The 21750-nt window shown below is 47.0% G+C and overlaps 1 protein-coding gene and 1 pseudogene across 4 annotated transcripts in view; one reads left to right on the forward strand and one right to left on the reverse strand.

Moving 5' to 3' along the window:
- Positions 1–21750, reverse strand: part of LOC144155365 (uncharacterized) — a 205452-nt gene that overhangs the window by 117514 nt on the left and 66188 nt on the right. The window lies entirely within an intron of this gene.
- On the forward strand, positions 2006–3473 carry LOC144155360 (very long chain fatty acid elongase AAEL008004 pseudogene; annotated as a pseudogene). The gene has a single exon (XR_013319559.1). The product of XR_013319559.1 is annotated as a very long chain fatty acid elongase AAEL008004 pseudogene (transcript).

Genomic DNA, 21750 nt, shown 5'->3' on the forward strand with positions numbered 1-21750 from the left:
AAACGAGCGTGTGCCGATATTTCGGCGCTCGTTAAAGTTCGCCAGGTGGTCAAAATTGATCCGCAGCTCTCTACTACTGCGCGCCTCCCATCCCAGCTAAACTGTGTACAATACGAACTACTTCGGGGCACTGTGGCATCCGGCAACGTTCCCATCAGAATATTTGTATCTGTAGATTTTCAGACGTCGTTCATTCAAATCAGAACGCAGAGCTCGCTTAACGATAGAATCGACTACAAGAATTCGTTGCTTCTGTTGGCTTGAACTTAAACTGTCGATTTGAAACTTGGTTCTTGTTGAGCGAAACATCATGTGTGCGTCACCGCTAACATTAGTCATGAGGTAATACAGGCGTCATACTCGTAATGTGGGGCACTTGTCTGCGACATGATAAAGTTCAGGTGAACGCTCTTGTTTTAGAAGAGACAGCGGGGCAAGTTGTTGAAGGTTCATCGTATAAAAAATGCTCAAAATATTTTAATGGAAGAACACGCAAACGACGGGACGTAGCTATACTTTTTACTGAAGTTTTTATCTGGACGAACTCTTAATCAAGCACAACCCAAAAGCATAGACGCAGCCGCAGAGAGATGGAAATGCAGCAGGAATACATTGTTTTTTATCATGAATTATCGAACGCAATCTCTGGCGACACGAGGGTGATAGAAGTGTGCCATGTCTGAAGTTTCTTTCAGCCCCCTTTTGAAAAATGGTGAGCTACCACGATTTCTCGCACTTTCGCCTCGTCATGCCCGTGATAATATTCGTGCCGCTAATGCGCTACCTCCCGTCGTACGTTTGTGTGTTGTTCGGACAGTTTTATTTTTGTGCTTTTTTTTTTCAGTATGATCCTTGTTTTTTTAACATACCTTTTATCCCAACAATGTGGAAGAACATAAAGCACCAAGAACACTTGCGACATATGTGAAACTTAATGAGTTTTCATTCCTCGTTCTGGGCTACACACGGCGACAAATGAATTCGGCCTTCACAGACGCTGCTATTCCCCGAACTGCAGTCACCACATAAGTGCGTGTGAAGTGGTTAATCGGGTGGTGTCATGTGGATAAGCAGTTCCAAGCACGAACAAGCATGACTCGCTGAAGGGGAGCAACTATTAAGGCCGCGCATGGCAAGATATTTGATGTGTGTAATTGTGTGTGTGCGTGTGGCTGTGCGAATAGCGAAAATAGCGCGGGTACCGCCAGCGCACGTGTTAACAAGTCGCTATCACTTATCCAGTAGACGGTGCTGCACAGCCGGTGTCGATGAGCGACGCGTGCTCTCAACCCGCGATCGGCGATAGTCGCGCACGCGTCACCGGGGCACACCTTCACTTCTCTTTTCGGTGCCTCTAAAAAAAAACAGAAAAAAGAACAATTACGAATGCTTACGAGCTGAAATTTCTGCCAGCCCTTATTATATAGTTTTCGTGGTCACTTTAACTTCCGTGTTAATAATATTAGGATATGCCATTCAACCGCCCAGGTAGAAGCTATGCTTACACAAGAATTACAATTACGGAAAGGTGCGGAGCCATGCTGGCAAGTGACGTGCGCCATAAGAAAAAGTAAAATCCCGGGAAGATTACGCGAAGTGCCGGGGGCGACGCGAACGAAAGAGCCCCCTCCCTGATAGGCCCCGAGCCGGCGCGTGCGTATAGTAGCCTGGTCAAGGTTTGCGATGTTCTTGCACTTTGCCCTTGCCACCTGCATCGACGAGGAAGTCGCGCGTGTCGCGCGTACGGCACCACCCTCTCCACGGCCGCTACCACACAGCAGGAATGGCACACACGGGCTTCCATTCTGTTTGCCCGCGGAATTGCCCCAAGGTTCCCCTTGGATGAGCGAGAGGCCGTATTGGCCTCAATGCCACGGCTACCAACCCCCTCTCCTTGCAGTGCGCTGCAGGCGAGGAGGAAAACGGGATTACGGAAAGCGGAGAGAAGGTTCCGCCCCCTTCGTTATTCCAGTTTCACTCTCTCAAGCCATAGTAAATAAAGGCTGGAGCCCCGTACAATCACTCGTCTCGGCGGCGGCGAGCTGTTTTGGCGGGGCGTGTGCTCGAGAAGCGGGAAGAAGCAGTACTTGCGTGTACAGTCAAAGTGTGTGCGGGTATCACAATGGCGTCAAGCATGGATGCTGCGGTCTCCGACTCCATCCTGCCGCGGGACCCGCGGACCCTGGACTGGCCACTGAACGGCAGCAAGCAGTTTCTCGTCACGCTGCTTCTCGGATATGTGTACCTGGTGAAGATCGGCGGGCCGCGGTTCATGAAGGGCCGAAAGCCGTTCGACAGCCTGAAGCCTATCATTATGCTCTACAACCTCTCCATGGTTTTCCTGAACGCATACTTCGTGTACAACTTCTTGATACGGTCGTACTTCGGAGGCGGCTACAACATCATCTGCCAAGGCATCGACTTCCAGGCCCGTGACCAAATGACCATGGAGTTTCTCGAGCTCTGCTACTGGTACCTGTGGGTGCGAATCGCGGACTTCCTCGACACCATCTTCTTCGTGCTGCGCAAGAAGGACTCGCACGTGTCGTTCCTGCATGTGGTGCACCATGTGCTCGTCGTCTTCAACGGCTGGTTCGGGCTTGCGTACGGCCCGGACGGGCAGGTGGCACTCGGCCTGACACTCAACAGCTTCGTGCACGTAGTAATGTACTCTTACTACTTTCTCTCCCTGCTGGGCCCCGCTGTGAGGCCGTACCTCTGGTGGAAGCGCTACCTGACCCAGTTCCAGCTAGTCCAGTTCGTCATCATGGTCATTCACTGCGGGATACCGATGTTCAAGGAGTGCGGCTACCCGAAGACCCACATGCTCGTCACCATACCGCAGGCCATGTTCTTCTTCGGCATGTTCATCCGCTTCTACCTGCGAGCCTACACCAAGCAGCCCGGCAATGGCCAACCCGTCAAGGGGAAGGAGGAGTAGGCTGCGGACGGCCAAGGCGAGTACCTAGCGGCTCTACCATGCCTCTTCCGCTGCCCGGCGGCAAATCTTCAACCGGCCACTTGCAGACTTGCCACCGGGGTTTGTGTTGGGACTATGATGAAGTGCCCGCGACGGCCTGAGCTGTGTACTAGGGCGGGGCAGCAGCAGGACACTATGAAGTTTCGCGTTTTCACTCCGGACACTCGCTTTGCCCTCCGTAGCTGACCGGTAGTGTTTCCGCACGTTCAGCATACGTGACAAGAATTTGTGTGGTGCCGAGCTGTCCAGTGCTGTTGAGCCTAGCAGTGGGTTCGTTCACTGCGCTCCTTCGCTTAACGAAGCACCCGGACGTCGAAAGTTGTTCATTGCTGCCGTCATGTGATCTCCTTCGCCGTTTAAGGACACCCTTAGTCTGCATACGCCAGTTTCGCAGTCATGTTCCATTTGATCAACTCCTAATGAAACTGTAGCCACGGCGTGGCAAACACATCTCTTGTAAATAAACTGACTGGCCCTATCTGGGCTTCCGAAATGTAATGTGTACTGTGTCCCTACAGCGGCCTGCGGTCCAGCATTTAGTTTTGGTGGCGAGCTGTTCCCTATATGCTCTCCCAATGTAATTGCTCCCGCGGGCTTGCGGGTGGCATCTAGCTTTTGACTTGCCACTGCAAACTGGTGCCGCCCACCGTGGTTCATGAAATATCGCAGCCCGTGCACTTTTTTTCTATTTGAACCTTGCAAACAGGACTCAGTGAATTCTCGGCACTGCCTGATAACTGGCAATTTAATCAGTAACTGGGAATATCGCGCAGGTTTCCTCCTAAACTATCACTTAGCATTAGTAAAATATGCTGTGGGCTGGTTGGTTCATTGCCTCAAGAACACGACCGCTACAAGCCAGGACCGAAAAAACGGAGAACGACGAGACGGACAGCGGACCTGTCTCGTCGTTCTCCGTTTTTTCGGTCCTGGTTTGTAGCGCTCGTTTTCTTGAAGCAATACCAGTTGGAAGTCAGCGCCTTGCTGGCGTGCAACTAATTGCTTCGCCCCGTCTAGTTCGTTTTTCAATGAACCTCGCAGTCATGCTTTCTGTGAAACATCCATTGGACACCAGTACCGGTCTCCAAGGCCTGCCTGCTACCTTTCTGGCCTATCACAATTGTAGTAAAATGCGATGTAACAGCTGTCCGTATAGGAATCCTTTTTTTTGTGGATGCCTGTAAGATATTGGCAAGCAATTTTCTAAAACCAAAGAATACTTATTGAAAGGTAATCATCCGAGAATTGTGCTTCAATTTTTTTCTTAACTGGCGGCGTAACGTTTACTCTCTAGCGGGTAGTACCTGGCTACGTTAACAGTAGTTGTGCGGAGTTTGCGCTATTGGTCAGGGTTATATTGCAACTGGGCAATCATAAATAGGCCAATCTGTGTAACACAGGGGCACTGTTGTGTGTTGAGCGAACGGACGTAAAGTTGTGGACAATTGAAATACGAACCACGGAACGCATGGCCGAAGATATCGGTGCCATCCCCTGACAGCTGCCGTGTAAGACACTGACATGCGCAGTTGAGATGTCGGGAGCGAGGGTTCGTGTTCCACTGAGATATGTTGTCCTCTCCTCGCTCGCATGCTTGCCTTCTCGCCATGGCGCATGAGCGCAGAAAACAACTGTTAGCAAGCCGGCGCGAGATAACTGCGGGCAATGCGTACTCAACGCACACGAGTGCCTGCTCCCCATCTGTGCCGGCGTCACATTGCGGACATAGCTTTGTATGTGTGGTGCAGTAATTCGATAAAATAACGTTACACCTAGGTCACACCCAATACCATGTTCAGTGCTGCCCACTCGGGTTCTACAAGCACTGAAATGCCTGCGAAAAAAGAAAAATCGGGCCCCCAACATTGTTGTGCAAGGGCAACTGGCCTATAGAATGGTTGGAGCTGCCAAACTTTATTTGTGAATATTAGAATTCTGCCAGCCTACACAATGCTTACAGTTAATATATATCATCGGAGACAAATTCTGGTGGTATATTTATTGTTCTGCTACAAGCGCAGAATCAGCGAAGTGACTCAGCCATTACTGCGTCAAACAAAGGCGTGTTCTTGGCGGCCAGCTCATTGTTCAATTCTCAAGCCACTGCACCACGAACGCAAAACAATGCAGTGCCATCAGAAATTAGGGGGCATGCTATTATTTTTGTCTCCATTTCTGTGCGCTGTTTTTCTTGAAGAAAGCATGAACTCAACAGTATGCCTTCCGACAGCGTGCACGCGTTTCCCACGCAAGCACTGGCCGCAGCTGCAAGCAATTACGCGCTGCATTGCTCTCAGCACGCGTCCGCCCTCAGCTATGCCGGCGGTACTTGCAGTGCTTGTAGCGCTCTGGCGGCATGGCGACAAGGTAACCGTGCGAGCGAGGAGAGCTCACCATATCGCAGTGGGACACGCACCCTCACTCCAGACATCTCAACTGCGCATGTCCGTGTCTTATATAGGGCCGCTGCCAGGTGAGGGAACAGTTATCTCCGGGCCTGCGTTCCGCGATCAATTGTCCATGACTGCATGTAGATTTTGTGGCTATAACTGTACCTAATCTTGTAAGGTGTTCGGGCTATCACGCCGCCTGATCAGCACCTTTCTGAAACTATTCGCGGCGAACGACCAACATACAAGTGTTTCTGTCCTTCAAGAACGGGAAGAGCGCTAGATGTCTCACCTAGTAATCAGTGTCCGCTTGGTATACGACGCCCTCCAAAGAGGCATGTGGGCCGGCTATCCTGTCAAGTTCTTCAAATAAAGCTGACCGCTCCGTCGACCGCGCGCTCTTGGTTAGAATAGGCCCTATGTGAGCTAGTCGGTGCATATAATTCACTTCGTTTGCAGGTCAGCCTGCAAATACGTGCAAAAGACAACGGAAATGGGACACCGCACAGCGTTGACAATAATTTTATTCGCCCACTCCGCTAGCGCGCCAGATTAGTGAGGCAATTAAAATTGAAGAAAACGCCACGTCTTGGGCCAGCGCGATGTGGCTTGCGCACGCAGAAAAACTGAAATCCACTTCGTCTAACGACAGAGATGGTTGAAACGCGAAGCTTTCTTTCCCCGCAAACCGAGTCGAATCAAAGTCCATTCTCGTGAGGAGTTCGTTCGTTGTCGTCTGCCCAATGACGGCAGCCGGCGATGCACTCACTGGTGGTCCCAATGCAACGACTATGTGCACCTGTGTATAACGCCTTGCACCAAATACAACTTTTACACGTGCTCTAGTGAAGATTATTATGATGATAATGGCCATGAAGCGTTTGCCCCGTTCCCGCTCGGGGGATTGGCCAGAAATAAAGCGCTGACTGTGCACCTGCGTTTTATGCGCCCTCGTGGAAATCCATTGTGCAAGTTGGCTTTCCTGCATTGCGTTGCGGGCGTAACGATTTGGATATTCGTCTTTGACTTCGTGCTTTGAAGACATTGTGTTTCCACCGGGGAAAGCTTCGCGCTTCGACTATATTTCCCTTCACCCGCGATCATCGTCAGCGAAAGTTGGCTTTCCTGCATTGCGTTTCGGGCGTAACGATTTGGATATTCGTCTCTGACTTCGTGCTTTGAAGACATTGTGTTTCGACCGGGGAAAGCTTCGTGTTTCAACTATCTTTCCCTTTACCCGCGATCATCGTCAGTGAAAGTTGGCTTTCCTACAGTGCATTTGGTGTGGACGGTCGCTATCAAGGAGGCAGAGAAATCTTCGCTTTAAAGTCGCAACTGCTTCGACCGTGTCGGAATGGCACAGTCGGGTAGACGTCGGCAATACAATACGAGGAACCCAAGATTCCGACCACGGAAAGCATTTTTTTTTTTTTAGGCGCTTGAGTAAAGTTGGCTTTCCTGTAGCGCGTTTTGTCGCTCGCCGGACGACAGCAGTGAAGCATGGAAAGGTTAGCTTTCATAAAAAAAAGCTTGTTTCTGTGCACCTCAGCGCCATGAACGTTCTCCTAAAAGGTAAGAAGAGCCAAAAAGGGATAATGAAACTTTACGGCCAGCCCTGCGTGTTTTCCCGTTTTTGTTGTCTGTTAAGTATTTGCACGCTGACCTATAAACCAAGTGAATTGTCACCCTTATAGATTTTGCGAGTGGTGCGTTTCCTACGCTGTAGTTCTTTATGTCGGGTGTTGTACGAATACAATCGAAATGCCGCTCAATGAGTGACGCACGCACACACGTTTTTTTTTCTTGCATGCTGCTTATCAGCGCAGTTGAACCAGCGCAGTTGAACCTATTGTAATCAATCAGACGCCAGTTGAATTCGTTCAATGTTTCAAAACATTAGGTGTATATTTTGAAGAAACTATGTCATGGAATAAACACACTGACTATTTAATCCAGAAATTATCCCAGGCCACTGGTCTTATGCGCCATTATTGTTGTTCTTTTCCAGTCTCAGTTAACTTTCTACTTTACAACTCTATTTTCAGCTCTATGCTTAACTATGGCGTAATCATTTGGGCTACCACAACTAGGGAAAATATAGAAAAAATAACAGTTTTACAAAAACGAGCTATTCGCCTAGTCAGAAGGTTCCGTATCTTTCTCCTACACGAGAACTATTTAAAAAGTACAATGTTATTCGCATGGATTCTATTTACAGTTATAAACTTTACCGATGTTACAAACAAGCAGTAATAAAGAACGGTTCACTAATTAATCTAGCCAGTCTAGAAAAGCTCTCTCCGATATATTCTACCCGCAATCCTGAAACCTGGAAAGTAAAAAAATGCCGAACAAATTAAGGAGAACAAATGTTTCATTTATTTCATTTTTCATTTATTAGTTCCTTAAGGGCCCGAAGGCATTACATAAGGAGGGGGGGGCAAATACATATAGGTAAGACAACAAAAAAGAAAGAAAAAAATAGTGACTGACATCCATCAGTCAGCACAACATCCATCAGTCAGCACAGATTGCCGTCTTTACTCAATAATTATCAAGACATTTCTACCATTTCTTTTAACCATCTACGCAGCATCTTTACACTTAACTAATGATGTTGTTATAAGGATAAATATCTACCTCTTTCTCGCTATTGTATTCGTAAGCTTACTACTTTTCCAATCCCTGCTTAGTATGTATTTTGAGTGATGTTTATAGTCACTGCATATACTGTATATACGTTGTGTTTTTTGTTTGTGTTGATTTTTGGTAATATTGGCTAATGCCGCTTGCCGCCTGTCTGCACCACCGGGGGGCTGGGGCTAGTCAAGCTGTTTTTACGGCTTTTTTCCCGGCTCGCTTTGCGCGAAAGTGATTTGTTTGTTGTTTTTTCGCGCAAGAATAAAAATAAATCAATCAAATCAAATCAAATCTTTGTTCATCGGAACCAGTTAGCATAATTTGGCCTCGCCGTATTTTCGTAGTTGTTTCTATTTGACGATTTAACCCGTTGAATCCCCGAACCCGAATACAGGACTTTTAAGCTGTTGGCAGCATGCGTAAATGATTCGTGTTGCCAGTTTTTACCGGCTATCGTTGCATCTGTAGTCATATAACATTAAAACAGAAGTTATAATTCACACCGATGATGAGTGGTGTTTGCGTTACGCAGGACAACTGCCATGGCCGACAGTACCCCGACAAATATGTTCCCCGTCAAATGTGCAGTTTTCTTACTTCCTTTTTTCGGCTTGTAGGATACGCACTGTGAAACAAAACAGCAAAAAAAAAAAAAAAAAGACTCGAGCGAAAGGACTACGTTGGTCGCTGTCAAAGCGCGAAGTATTTAAGTTGCAGGGCACCGCCACTGACGAATTGTGTACTATCGGGCCAGGATCAAATACGAACAATAACATGCTTCGCAAGCAAAAGCGCCCGTGTGTGCGAGATTTCGGCGCACGTTAAAGATCCCCAGGTAGTCAAAATTAGTCCGGAGCCCTGCACTACGGCGCGCCTCATCGCCTGCGTTGCGTCTGCGTGTTAAACCCTTCAATCAATCAATCCATAACAAGCTTCGCACGCCCCCCGCCCCACTGCGGCCTCCCTCGGAGACATTTCGTCTCATTTTTACAGCAAAGCTATATATTTCTACACCCCTATAGGATTTAACCGTTCTGTGCGAAAACGATCTCCGTGGGCAGAAACGCCAAGTCGCCAAGCCTAAGACGCCGAGCGCATGCGTCAGAATAATCGTTTTTTGATGGAGGTGAAAATCGAAGACTCCGGTGTGTTCTGATATTTAGGCGCATGTTAAAGATCCCCACGTGGTCAAAATTAATCCGGAGTCCTCCACTACGGCGCGCCTCATCGCCTGTGTAGCGTCAGTGTGCTAAACCTCATAATCCATCAATTGCAACTGTGAAATTACCTAAACATAGCGGATAGTCCCGCGGTTATTTTCCTTCGCCTTTTCTATGCAAAATAGTCGTGATGAGCACACAGACACTACGTAGTTGTCGTCTAGTATAAATTTTTTTTATCGCAATTCATCACTTTGGGTTACAAAGAAGTAAACGGAAAACCCGGGGCTGCATTTCTCCCTCCGCGTATGGACTTGAAGTATGAGGTATTGCGGCGTTGTGTTGGCACGATGTCGAAACCAAGGAATAGAAAAGCGGGAGCGCCGAGTTAACCACTCAGCAACGCTTGCGCACTGCTTTTATTTCCACAATGGCGTCCCGCGCTTATCGCGTGTTCACCCTCTGTCCCTTTTACATTTCCCGCCCAGCGCATGGCTTTGCTTGTGCTTTCGTCCTCTTCCACTATTAAACCGGGCCCCCAAAGTGGGAAGCATTTCGATGAGCTCTAAGCAGAGGCTCTGCGACGCTGTATAATGAAATTAAAAACCGGAAAACCACTCGCACTGCTCCGAGTGCGAGTGTTTTAGCCTCCGAATGAAATTAAAAACCTTTAAATCGCACTAGCCTGCTCTGAGCGCGAGCGTGCGTGACGCGATCGCTTTCAATCGCGTGCTCAGTTGCGCGCTACAGTCGTCCACTGTTGCCACAGTCAAAGCACATTTTGCGAGTCTCTGCTGCAATTCTACACTGGGGGCCTTATTCTCGGCTTTGTGACTTTTCTTTGAATTCGCCCTGTTGTCTTACGTAAGCGACCGGTGACGTACCCGTGTTAAAGTCTGAATAACCGTCCTGTGATTCGACGCTTAGATTACAAATCACCTCGAAGCTATGTGATATTGCACACTAATGGTATCTGAAAAAGAACTGTACCCGCCGTTGTCACTGGGTCGTTAAGGCGTCGTGCTGCTGAGCTCAATGACGTGGGTTCGATCCCGGCCATGGTGGCCGCTTTTCTGATGAAGGTGAAAATGAAGCCGCCGTGTGTCGGTATTTCGGTGCACTTAACGATGGTGGAAATTAATCCTGAGCCATGCTCACAGCGCGCCTCATGACCCAAGTGTAGCTTTAGAGCGTAAAACTCCAAAATTCGATGTAAAACACTTGAAACGTATCCTACAATTACATCCCGAAGTTTCGCTAGCAAAATAAACGCATTTTTTTTTTCACGTTAAAAAAAGCGTTCGTCCCACAAGGCGATTTGGTGACGTCGGTCGAAACGCGAGTGAAAGGCGTGTCATGGACACTATCTCGAGCAATAAATTTATTCGTTTTTACTTCTTTATCTCCACGTCTTTTAATAACACACCTTAGATGTATGATTTTTAATCCCACCTTGAGAGCTGTCTTTGGGTTACCGCTAAATGGCCGTCACCGTCATCCTGCTGCCGTTTTCTGTACTTCAACAGTCACCGCATTATGTGGTCACGCATCAACTTCTCGCAACGTAGCACAAGACGATAGCGCGGCGACGGCACGACCGGTAAAGGGATAACGCAAAACATAGCTTGCGAGACATTTGAACAGAGAGCTCAATGATGTTACTAAAAGCGATGAAAACGTATAAATAGCAAGGGAAAAAAAACTGTACACGTGATGTTCTTTAGTTTAACACACACCTTTTGCTCCCATTTAAATATACGTTACTTGATCGCTTTATATTATTGAAGCAAATTTTAACCTTAATTAAGCAATATAATTCTTTTGCTGGCCCCAAATTCTCTCTTCGTTGTTAGAATACACAAGTGTTTGTATATACAGTAATACCTCGTTAAGTCGAACTCAGATATCTCGAAAAATCGAAATTTTCCGCGGCACCGAACCATTTCCTATACGTCCTATGTATTTGGTGCCCTTTATTTCGAAGTATTTTTGGGTCAAACTGCGGATATCTCGAAATCTTGACAGAGGGGAACGAAAATTTCGCCGCCGCGTACCGTTTCACAAGATTCGCACCATGCTGCCGCGCATAAGCCCCTCGATTTCTTTCTCGTTTAGCCGCGACTATCACAAAGCCGATGTTTTCCTTAAACGTGAAGTCTGAGCCTAGAGGCATATCGACTTCGTGGCGCGTCATGTGACGGTAGAGACATGCGCAGAGGTACATCAGGATGTGCGCGTGACAGGAGAACTTACGGACGCCGAAATCGTTGAAATAGCCACAAAAGGACGGCGAAGACGGGGGCGATGATGACGAACCTCCTTGAGAGGTGCCGACATATGCCGAAACGGGGAATTTACTGCGCTTGCTGCGAAATAAGGTTGAGTGCAGCGGCGGGGAAGATCGGCTAATGTAATGCGTCAACTCCGTCAAGCAGCTAGAGGATTTCTTACTATAGGCCCGAGTGCGGCCGCAAAGCAGACCAGCGTTACGCAGTTCTTTTCTGCTAAGTAAAATTGCAGTGCTACAAAACCCAGCCCGTGAACGTCTCCTGTATGTTGTTTTTCTCTTTAAAACCTTTATGAAAAGCAAGATTGAAAGCTGGTGTTTAAGAGCTGCTAAGTAGCAGCGCTTTTTGTGCAAAGAACTCGGTATTTCATGGCAATTCACGCAACTTTGCTTATCTCGAACATCCGCTTATCTCGAAATATTTCCCGGTTTTTACTACTTCGAGTTAACGAGGTATTACTGTATTTCGTTCGCAATATCGGAAAGCTGGCCGGTGATTTCTTTGAGCTAACGAAAAATCACGCTTCTTTTCCTCGGAGATATACGTGCACACGTCACGAATTGCTTACGTTCGGTCTTCGGGGGAAAAAAAAAACGACGAATTTAAGAATAATTAACGACGTCGCAAAAAGGATCCGTGATGCAGAAATGATGCAAGGGATGATCGACGAGGTAGGCTGAGTTATCGTCTTAGTACTTTAAGTAGCAGCCGTGAGAGATACAAAAAAAAATGTCCGCGTATGCCTCCGTTCCCTGCGGATATCGTCGAAAGACGATAATACTTTGCCGCCCCTGCCACGTAAATGCCTCTCACAATCTTCCCCTCCAGTCTCGCGATCTTCCGAGGATAAACACGGTGGAGGTTCACTCAAGTCAATTCATTTTTTCCCCATTCGCACTACTCGCCCGCCACCCATTGTAACATTTTGTTACTGTTGGACTTGGAATGCAACCTCGAGGTCTAAACTTGGACGCGAGCCCTTCTGGCATTTAGTCAAAACATTGCTTTCAACGCGGTCTTTGTACAGCGAAGCTGCTAGCCTCTAGTTGGTCGGAAAATTTCGTGTCGTAAACAAAAAACCGAGGCAGCACCCAGCAGTTCTCGCCTAAGACGCCGAGCGCATGCGTCCGGCTAATCAGGCATACAGCATAGAGCACGGTATTCGTTAAAAATGGCAGCATCTCCACTCCGTGGATGATGGCGAGGGTGCGGAGTACGGGGACTCTAAATGACATCCAAGTTGCGTCCCGAGTGAAATCCGATTTGCGCCCCGACCGTTATTCAATTTGAGCCGTGAGTTGCACCTTGATTATTCCCTAAATGAAACTGCAACTCACGGCTCAGGTAGCATCAAGCCTTGACACGCCCCCCTCCTCCCTTCCCCCCCCCCCCCCCCCCCCTTTCTGCAGAACTGGTATGTCAACGCAGTAGCTGTCCCAGCGATCGGGTTTAAAGGGGGGGGGGGGGGCGGAGGGGCGTTTTTTTTTTTTTTTTTCAACGGTGAGCGCGTGTAGCCTTCCTGCAAAGCCCATCGCAAGCACATATGAGACATTTTGGAAAACGTATTCTTTGCAGACTATGTCAATGTGGCCGCGAGTGTAGTTGAGTGTGTGAGGAAGGCATCATTTCTCAGGTCGGAAGCCCCGCAGAGCCTCTCGCTGCCAGTGACGGCGCGGACGATGGCGAAGCGCCAGCGCTGCCGTCCGCTCGAACATCATGACCGGATTGAATGCCGCCGCTGGCCTTCCGCTACACCCGCTTGTTAGAGCAAAAAGTGCTGGCTGCCATCACGGAATTTGTCGAGTATCCAATTGCTGTCGTTCCCTACAGCTACCAAATAGAACGCAGTTCTTCCCTTTCGTTAGTTCCAACTTTCGTTAATTCGAACTGAAATGGTCTCTTTGCGGTTCGAATTAACGAGCTTTAACTGCATAAACTAGTTGCTGAAAAAATTAATTTTACTTTTCCCGTGTGACTAAATTTAGGGACAAGCAAACATGCAGACTGGCCAAAATTTTCGGGTTTAAGTAGCCCAAGAAAGGCTTACCGTCTTTAAAAGCTAAAGAAATTACGAGGAGTAATCATTCTTACGCCGCTTCTCCACAACACCAATAACTTTGCGTTTCCTGGGTGGAATTGAAGAAACACGTATACAGGGTATTTTTTGTTGCTTTTTGCTTTTTGAGTTATTCGCGTGAGGGTGTTGTATTAGATGCACATGTGTTTTTTGTTCGTTCATTTTCCGTATTTTAATTTTTTACTGATCGCATTAAAGCGCTGGATTATGTAGATCATTGCGGTTTCACTGCTGTATTTTCAGGTATTTTATTTTCTATATATGCTTTTGTTTTGTTTTTTAGTTTTCTATGACGGGTGATAGTTTCCAGATTCGGCTACCAATCACCAAATTGGGTAATTTTTTGGTACAATATGTTGTCTTTTTTTGTTTTTTCTTTCTTTGTTTTTTACAATGATCTACGTCTGAGACGGCTTTTTTTTTTTTCGAACCGAGCCAAATCCACGAACCGAAGCTAAGGCGGATAAAACTGCGGTGACAAAAAAAATCTCGCAAACTTTCCCCTAAAAAAGCGGGTAGAAAGAAAATAGGTGAGGTAACGCCCTGAAAACGTGTATGCAGATCGTAGTTGGTATCGATAATGAGTCAGATCCTGCTCTTTCACGGATCAAAATGAGCCAAATTCATTTGCCCAAGGGCAGTTTGCTTTTGGCTTGACTGTTCGGACTGTTTCGCGGGTGTTTTCAGAAGTTTTTTTTTTCTTTTTGCTTTTGGGAGCTGGCTTTTCTATCGTGAATTCAGACGGCAATTAGGAGATCGGCGGAACATCTGTCCCAAAACTTCGATGACAAAGTGAACGGAAGAAGAAGTGAACGAAATGAAACTGAGAGATGTGAAACAACCATTTCATCTCGTCTCCCCTCCCCTGCGGAGTAAATCTGGGTATATTTATTCTTCACTCCCAAATGTACCTTTTACCAAACAGCCACCGCTTACAAGCACTGGCCTATCCCCCCCCTCCCCACCCCCCTTCCCTGTGAATACGAACCACTTCATTAAGGTGAAGAAGAAGATATGTGCAGCCTTCTTGTGAAGCATTTTGGAAATTCATGGCAAGGTAATGAAGATTTTGCTTACTTCGTGAGTACCTTCAGTATCCTACGGAACAATTTGAAAAGAGCGGCCAATGCTGCCAAGAGGTCTCATCTTCTCTTCATGCGTAGTTCTACTATTCTTGAAGCCCTGTTGCATATGTTTAATGCCTTTTCCGCAAAACCTCCATCGTGCCATTCTTTAAAGTCAATTTAAATAAAGTTTTCATAAAGATGCCGCATCAGTTTGAGTGTTTCAATTCAATATAAGCCAAACCTAAACTTATCATTCCAATATTGCACAAATTCACCGCATAATTTTTAATTACTTATGGTCCTAAACTTCCCGTATACCTGACATGCGAAACCTGCCATACTATAGCTTTGACAGCGTTGTATTTAGGTCCGTTAGCACACTTCCGCTTTTTCTTTCTCAAATTCGCTTTAAATGAATTCGGCTCATTTCGAAAAAAAAAATGCCTCATATACACTGTTATAACAATTGAATGTGTTACCCTCTAATTACGTAACCTTGTGCAGACACAAGATACTGCACTGTTCGCGTTAGCGGGGCTTGGCAAAGAATGCTCATGCATTAATGATGCTTAAACAATCTTGCGCCGCTTCTCCGGCCATTTCAACAACTTCACGTTTCCTTGGTGGCACTGCAGCAACATGTCAGCACAGGCAGTGTCTTTTTCTTTGTTTTGTGCTTCTTTTCAGTCAATCAAGTGGGGTTTCGATAGACCTTTGGGACTTCATGAGTTCATTTTCAGTTTAATGCGCAAGCATCGAATGGCTCGTTGAGTAGAAAAGTCGTTATCCGGCGTTTCTAGCCACTAAGTGGCGCCTGAAATAGCGGATGCCACAAGAGGAATAAAAATAAGGTAATTGTGTCGATAAGAATATTAGGGAATCTTTGGACTGAAGGGAAATTTAACCCAGGGTCTCCGGAATGTGCGATGAGCACGCATCCCCGAGACCATTAAGGCTACATGGCTCCAGATGAGTACGAGTGATGCATTTGGCCTTCGGCAATGGTTGCCAAATTAAGGTACAAATCGACAGATTTGGCTCTCAGTAGCCAAATTCGGTGACTTTTCTTTTCGTTTGATTTTATTTTTTGTTATTTCTTCGATTTTCTTGCTTATTATCGCAATTATGCGATCAAATGTCTTAACTTCCCCAAATTCGAATGTTTGGCCAGATAAACGGTATTACATTGTTCTAAACGGAATATTTGGCAAAGAATGCTCACACATCAAAATGCCTTGCTTGTATCCGCTGATTATTTCTTGGCTAGTGGACTTCTACTAAATCAAAGGGGCTGTGTCGTGTTGTCGGTATGCGTTACATTTCGCGAAGTGACCGCAAGTATTGTCTTTGTTTCATTGGGAAATATATAGCTATGAAGTGTCTTGTGCCCGGGAGCCAGTCCAAAAACGCAATAGAGAAAAATCTTCCGTCTTCAAGGCACCTATCAACCAAGAGCAGTTGAACTATGGGAAAATGAGTGCACCCAGAAGAGACAGGCAATCGCCAAAAAAGGCTGAAGCTGAGAAAGTTATCTCATGTTATCACTGCAAAGTCGCACGGGTTCCTAACCTGCCGAAACCATAACCTTTGTCTTTGCAGTCTTCTCGTTACAGGAACATTGTTCGGGACGCATGCATCGTCTCAAATATGTCTACGAGGCTGCAGTCAGTCACGTCATTAATAATCACGCATTGACTTTCCCACTCCAAGACCAGACCATGACCAAGCGAAGACTCTCACAAGGAGAGGAATTACGTGAGAAGAGGGAAAACATAAGAAAATGTGACAGCAATGAAAAAAGTTTAAAAACTTCGGGATGTCATGGGCGTGCTTTATAAGACCTTCCGAATGCTTTGTTTTTGTTTCCTACTAGCGCAACGCAAACCAACCTTACGTGGCTTCGATGTCTGCGTCCCCACCAACAGTGGAGCAGGAATCTATAGGTTGGCTTGTAGCTTGCGACATAAACGTAATTAATTCTGGGTCGCCACGCTTCAAAAATGGGAGCGCTCTTTCTTTCTTCTTTTTTTTTTTTGGGGGGGGGGGGGGAGGGGAGGGGGGAGGGGAGTCACCGCTTTCCTTGCGGACGCCAGTGGTTTACGGCGTTGCCTAATATTTAATTCATAGGCGTCTTTGTGGCATTTACGCAAAGCACATAGCACGTAGGTCGGGACAAGAGTTTCAAGGGCACCAGTTAAAGTTGTGTGTTGTTTTCCTTTCTTTTCTTTCCTGCCGTTGGACGAGCTGCGTGTGCACGTAAATGGCCGACGAACTGGCTCGAGGCTCAGCGTTACTCAGCTTTGGAACGGGGATGTTTTGGATAAAAAAAAAGAAAAGCATCGCATGACGCACTCAATGAACGCAGCCCACGGGCTTTAAATTTCTATCCTTACGTGTTTGAAATTTTACAGTTTATTTATTCACTATTTGTTGCACTAATTTTGTTGTAAATTTGTTTATGGTTCGATATAGGGACGTTGCACCGAACAGATGCCGCTGTGAACGCAGCACTTTTCCTATTAAAGTTGTCTGTAGCGCACGCTAGGGCATCGAAAAGGGAGTGCCGATTTCTCGAGCAGTTATCCCCCACTGCCTGCAGCATGCCGTGCCAACGATCTATGGGGTTGACACTGAGACACGGTGTGAAGGAAGACGGCCGTGGCAAATGCATCGGTTCCTCCCTGCCATTTGTATTATCTGCATTCTGATTGGTCGGCTACAATATCAACAACTAACGTATTTTCGTCTGCGCCTCTTAAACTGTTCGTTCTCCTCGGCCTTGTTATCATGACGTTACCTTAGATGCCTTCTTTGTGTGGGCGCCCGCGCTTGACTTGTGACAATCCCGGCTGTTGCTGTCTCGGACAGGGCGCCGACACTTACGTATTATGAATGTTACGAACATAGCCCGGGACATGCGTTGCATTTTTCCTACAAGAAATGACCCCCCGAACCACCAGGATATAGTAAAGGTGCTGCTGTTTGCGAGGCAAACATCAGCGCAACGTTCCTATACCTCTGGGCTTTTTTCTGGCTTGTATTCCAGCCATGGCTTTAATTTTTACGATGTACGTATATTTTTCTCTTTTGGAATATACCACCTTCAATCTTCCAAACTACGCATATGCATCTGTCACGTACTGGGTACAGAATCTGTCGCCCACAATGTGTACTAGGCTTAATTTACACTCCCCCCACCCCCTCGCTGTAGTTCATTTCACTGATCGTTTTCGCGCATTGTATTTCAGCAAGGCGGATAGCTCGTACAAGGGCAATGGGGGAAGAACTGCGCGAAATACAGGACACAAAAAAATAGAGAAGACACAAAATCAGCGCAGACAGGTCACAGAAGTATTTCAGAGTCTATGGCCTAACTCCCACATAAGGCGGTGATTGTGTGAGTAGTGCGTTGCCCTGTCAGTTCTTTTTAATCTCCCGAGTACCACCCATGTGTCCGAAATTCGATCGACGCGACTCATTTTGTGTACTTCATCGTCTTTTAGGGCGAAAGCCTTAAATGCCGCGTAAAACGTTAAAGCGACCGTCGTCATCGTCGGCGTCAACCGAATGGTACCAAAATATATCCGCCGCTGTAAAGAACAAATAAATAAATGCTCGTGACGGTTCCTGAGAGATTTGAACCCGGGTCTCCAGAGCCGGAGCCACGTGCGTCACCACTGTGCCAACTCGGCACCCTGCCAGTGGGGGAACAAGAAGAAGCTTCGTGTGTGCCGCGTGTCAGGTGAACGCGACGGCTCGTGAGTAAAACAGGTACACGCGGAGGAAAGCGTCGACTGTGCGGAAGCTGCCGCATGAATTGCGGCCAGTCTGCCTGTTGAAGTAATCCGCGTCAGAAGACGAAGAAACGGAAGCGAAGAAACACGACGTAGCAGATGGGGAAGTCGCCAGGTTTTCGATTCAATTCGCGCAAGAAGGATTAAACATAAAAGCTAAATGTAAGTGCGAGATAGCCAGTGCCACTTACGTAAAAAGGCTGATCGCTTCAGGCGAAAGTATTCAACTAAGCTCTTTCCTGCTTGCCTATACCTTGCCCTTCCGCGTTCGCTATCCTTTCCGCATACTAGCCCTTTGGTAACGCAGGGTTCCTCCGGACTAGTCACGTGTACTACACAAACTCTTCCTTTGACATCCATACGGCCAGTGACTTCACAGTCCTAGAGCTTTTATACGTGGCTACGCTTCGAGGAGCGTATCGAGGAACAGCAGGGGCGTCACTCGGAGCTCGGCTCAGCGCACATGACCAGCGAACCGGGGCGTCCTTAAGGCTCCAAAATACGCATTTATGGGCGATTTGGTGTCCCATTCATGAAAAATGCACAGCGCCTACAGACAAGGACATAGAAGAGAAGGGCCAGTTTTCTGATGGAGGCGAGAAGCACAAACGCCCATGTGTACGAGACTTCAGCACACGTTAAAGATTCCCAGGTGGTCGAAATTAATGCGGAACCCTCCACTACCGTGCGCCTCGTCACCTGCGTTGCGTCGGCGCGTTAAACCCTACAATCAATCAATCAATCTATATAAGAGAAGGGAAACCACATAGCGATAACTTCTAAATAGTTTTCTATTTTCGAAAGACACGTGCGTATAAATACTCGCACCGTTATCGCACTCTCGCCCCCCAATGCCACGGCGTGTTTCAGCCGCGGAAGGAAATGCGGGCTCCTTATCTGTCGGATCAAGCGATGGCGCACTCACGCACGACCGCCTTGCTCTTACGATCAAATCGGCCTCAATTATCCGCCTCACACTCTGCTCCCAGTGTCTAGTCTGACAACGCACGTGTCACTACTTACATGGTCATACAACGCGTGATATAACTTATATGCGCGTGTCTTTCGAATAAAACCAAGTTGGCACTGTGTGGTGTCCTTCTCTACTATGTCCTTTTTGATTTGATTTATTCTGAGGTTTAACGCGCGCTGTAGTAGTGGAGGGCTGCGGATTAATTTAAACCACCTGGGGATCTTTAACGTGCGCCGAAATCTCGAACGCACGGGTGTTTTCACTTTTCGCCTAAATCAGAAAAGCGGCCTCCGCGGTCGGGAAACGAACCCGCGTCCTCGTGCTCAGCAGCACAACGCCTTAGCCACTGAGCCACAGAGGCGGGCTGCTATGTCCTTGCATGTGCGTGGTATGAATTTATTTCACGGATTAGTGCAGATATTTGAAAGCGGGTGATCTAGCCGGCAGTGTTTACCCAGGCGGCGTTTACCCGTCGGTAGACTATCAAGCTGGCATCGCACAAGACTGGCGTTCGACTGCCAGCTCTGAACTGCCAATTTTAGTCTCTGAAATATTTCATAGCTTGCTTCAAAATGTCATGTAGGTCACATACCTCCATAACGAAGTTCACCACAGTGACTGTAAAAGCGCTTCACGTTTAAAGAGCCGTCACAAGACAAACCGCCAAGTGCTACCGACATTTCACCATTTGCAGCCCTTCTTGGAATATAAGCACTACCTTCTCAGGTTAGTCTTGACGTCCAGGTAAGGGACGATTTTTATGTATTGTGCAGTACAACATGTGCGAGATGGCGGTACCTGTGGGTAGTTTTAATGCCTAATACGGACGCTTCTAAGTATGAAATGCATCTAGCCGGACTCGGGCTATCTGCACGTTTAGTGTGTGGCCGTGCGTGTGCGGAGCACATGAACTATTAGGACTCCGAGAATCCTACGTAGTGTCATTCAACCCCGAGTCCCATTGTTTGAAGGCGGCAATCAAAACCACTGTGCTACGATTCCATGGCGGATCAGGCAGGGTTTCATGTACAACTCCTAATGGCTGTAAAATAAGGAGGTTGTGCAAATTATTACGTAGACATTAATTGATGTATCTGAAAACTTCCCGTTTTGTTTCATTTGAACAGAAAAATATCTGGCGACCCCTTTTACGCTGAGCAGCCACTTATTAATAATAGTACATGACATATGCCAATTTCCCTAACAAACAAGGCGGTGTCATCACTGAATGTCGAATTACTAATACTCTGCCCATTGGCAGGTACTCCAAAAATATCGCTTTTAAACGTACCCTCCAAGGAAGGTGGAAAAAACCTCGTAAAGATCCCCCACCTTTCCTGACAGGAAACTGATTGATTGATTAGGTTGTTTAACGCGCCAACGCTACACAGGCGACGAGGCGTGCCGTAGGGGAGGTCCCCGGAATAATTTTGACCACCTGGGGATCTTTAACGGGCGCCGAAATCTCGAACGCACAGACGTTTTCGCCTCCATCAGAAAAGCGGCCGCCGCGGCCGGGAATCGAACCCGCGTCCTTGGGCTTAGCAGCACAACGCCTTATCCACTGAGCCACCGCGGTGGTTCTGACAAGAAACTCCTTGCTGCTCTTTGCTAACTTCTCTAGCACGTACAGACTTTGTGTACTGACACTTCAAATTACATCGTAGCGCATATAATTGCAAGAACTCTAGGAACGTTACACATAATCCCACCACACTCGCTTTTAAACTAGCATTGGAGCTGCAAACTGCATTGTATATATGACGCCTTTTAGATTTCTATGGGCCAAAAAATAATAATCATCTCTGACAGTTTTACAGGCTTCGGAACAACTGAAGTGAAGTTAGCACGAATAAATGTTTTTGACTGGGCGACGATAATCTAACAGAAATGTTGTCGATAAATTGGCACTGAACAGGCTACTTTAACCTTATAAAACGCTTAAACCTGCGTTTTAAAGCTTTCAGACTCACTTATTCGAATATTGTTCCATGAAAACAAGTATCCCTAAGCGGATTTCTTGTGGCTCAAAGGGAGTCTTTGGTGAAGGAAAAACCTGACTGTGATCTGCCAAAACATTTCAAGGGCAGAATGGTTTTCCCCCTCCCAAATTATTCAAGGACCGCCTGCAGTTTAGTCTTCGCAAGTGCGTCTAAAGAGGCAGTAGACGAACCGAACGCATTTTGTATAAAAAGCTAATTTACTCGCGAATGTACACTACCATACTAGACTGCCTGATCAGTTCGTCAGCGCCACCAACATTCTTGGAAAGTGCTGTACATTATAATCTCTCCAACGTTACATTCATCAGTTTTATTTCGCACTTACACGGTCAACAATGCGTTTGCTTTGCGGCTCCTTTTCCTAAGTGGCTTCGCCTA

This window comes from Haemaphysalis longicornis, unplaced genomic scaffold, assembly GCF_048455015.1.
Source record: "Haemaphysalis longicornis isolate Haplotype H1 unplaced genomic scaffold, Haemaphysalis longicornis Haplotype H1 scaffold_1, whole genome shotgun sequence".
Lineage (NCBI taxonomy): Eukaryota > Metazoa > Arthropoda > Arachnida > Ixodida > Ixodidae > Haemaphysalis > Haemaphysalis longicornis.